Here is a 2,830-nt window from a genome sequence, read left to right on the forward strand (position 1 = left end):
TGTAACATGTGCAAAGAGAGTTAGATTTGAGTGGGGTGTGTACAAACTGACATCTAAATTGCAGTGTAAAAATAAAGCAGCCAGTATTTACCCTGCACAGAAACAAAATAACATCTGCCCCCCCTGCAGTGCACATGGTTTTGCCCAACTGTTAACAAATTTGCTGTTGCGATCAGGTCTGAATTAGGCCTTTAGTGTCTTCACAGGAAGTGACTGACCCAGAATAAAACAACAATAGCTGACTGATGAATTCCGTGCATTCCTGGGACAGTAGATCCTGTCACACCTTGCTTTCTTTATTCTACAGAATTCTCCATTGGAAGGAAGAGGGGACACAGAATGAATCGTCTCCCACCGCTCGGTGTTATTGGATGGGCTCCCAAGAGATGTTCTCGGGCTGGTGTGTTCTAGAGTATGGACTATAGTATGATGACTCTGCAAGTCTCCAGCCTAGATCAGCATGAGGCGTGTGTGCCGTCTGCTCCATTAAGCATTCAAGAAATAGAGTTTGCAAAAATACTTGTTTCACAGCTTCCCATCTGTACATTATGGAACAGGACAACGTGTTTCTCCTATTCAATTTCCCTACAAGCAAAATAGATCGACGGAGGACGCTTTATTATCTGTGCTTCGCTCTTCCCTCAGTCATTTAGAAGGGCCACATACATATGTCACAGTGCTCTTTGTTGATTTTAATACTATCTTGCCGGTTACTTTGATATCCAAACTGAAAATTCTGGGATTGTCTGTGAAGTTATGTAATTGGATTTTAGACTTTTTAATCAATAGGCCCCAACAAGAGAAAATGGGTAATTTAATGTCTTCTGTAATCAGAATCAGTAGGGGTATCCCCCAGGGGTGTGTTTTAAGTCCGCTTTTGTTTTCTTTATTTACCCATGATTCCATTTCCCAGGGTAACACAAATTCTATCATCAAGTTTGCTGATGACACCGCTGTGGTGGGGCTCACCTCGGACGGTGGCGAGACGGTGTACCGTAACGAGGTTGAGGCCTTAGTCAGGTGGAGCAAAAGCAAGAACTTGGTTTGGAATTTGAAAAAACAAAGAGATAATTATGGATTTCAGATGCCAGGGGAGATCTGAGCTGATCCCTTTGACTATCGAGAACTTAGCGGTTTCAAACTCTTGGGCGCTGTTATTTCAGATGATTTATCGTGGGCTACTAATATTGCACGTTTTGCGAAGAGAGCCGAGCAGCGCCTATTTTTCCTTAGTAAATTGCGCTCTGCAAATCTTTCCAGGGCAAATTTAGTTAGGTTTTATCGCTGTGTAATTGAAAGCGTGTTGACGTACTGTATTATAGTGTGGTAAGGTAACAGCACCAGGGTGAGCGGAAGATACTGGAGCGTGTTGTACATACAGCTCGGAGTAATGTTGGCTGTGAGCTTCCGTCAATTGATGATATTTATGTTGACAACTGTCTCCGCAAAGGAAAAAGCATTGTACAAGATTGTTATCATCCTAACCATTGCATCTTCTCCCTTCTTCCTTCCGGCAGACGCTTAAGGTGTATTAGAACGAGAACGTCTAGTTTTAAGTACAGTTTCTTTTCATCTGTTATTGTTCATCTTAATTTGACCGGTGATTTGTAATGTTTATGTGAATGTCCCAGATCTTAATTTTGTTGTTTCTTTTTACAATGACAATAAATCTATCTATCTATCTATCTATCTATCTATCTATCTATCTATCTATCTATCTATCTATCTATCTATCTATATTATGCTGCCTAGGCAAAAGCCCGGGGCATGGCACATATAGGGAAGCCCAGGCATGTCTCACAGTGTTATTAGCGTCATGCAGCCAGAAAGGGGCCCGAAACACAATATCACCTCTAATAGTAACTGATTGTCACTTGTAAGTTCAGTATTGATTTCTGACCTACAGCTAACTATTTGTCTTCTATGTATAAAATGTGTACACATAGCCATATGCTGTATTTGTGTTGTAAGACTTTCATTTTCCATCTTTGTAGGAACAAGCTGTTTGTTCTTTATAGTATGTTAATAAGACATTGTTCTCCTTTTTAGCTTACATAACAGGCCAGACAATAGGTCTATTCGTGGTCAACAAATAGATGTTTACCTTTGATCAAGTGGCCTAGACATCTACAATGCGAAAAGAAAAAGAGCTATTTGTCCTACATTAGAATTCAATACAACAATAGATTTCACAATGTTGTACAAGTGACCAGGGACTCCAATGACATGTGGATGGAGATATGATCCATTGACCACCTCTCAGAATTCTGGGTTAAATAGAGGGTCACGTCAGACTGATGGTGGCCTCCACTGAGACCTGAGATTGGCAATAGCGTTCCTTTGACTGACAAGACCTAGGCGCTACGCAGCGACAGGAGGCTCCCTGGGACTACACCTTATGCTAGGACTCTGATTATCCTGTATAACTGCCTTAAGGAACGTGGATAAGTATATTTTAATTATTGTCAATGATATTATAAATAAATGATTTGTTAAACTGTATTAGTGTTCCTGACTCTCACTATACTTCCGATATAATAGTCCCACTGGGAACATCAGTATTAGAACCATCGCCACCTAATGGTACATACTGGCAGTGCAGTATTGGTAATGCTGGCTTATAATTGAATAACTGTATTGGCACAGCTGGTGTAATAAGCACAGGAGCAGAAACATGACACTATTTAATTTTTCCTGGTACATAATCATTTGGATACTGCTGGTATTCCCCCTAGCAGCGCCGGCATATAGACACGTCACACCAGAAGCTGCTCAACATGGGTTAATGAGACAACCACCCTGTCTAACAGTACAATGATCAGACCCTCAT

This window comes from Pseudophryne corroboree, unplaced genomic scaffold (assembly GCF_028390025.1).
Source record: "Pseudophryne corroboree isolate aPseCor3 unplaced genomic scaffold, aPseCor3.hap2 scaffold_723, whole genome shotgun sequence".
Classification (NCBI taxonomy): Eukaryota; Metazoa; Chordata; class Amphibia; order Anura; family Myobatrachidae; genus Pseudophryne; species Pseudophryne corroboree.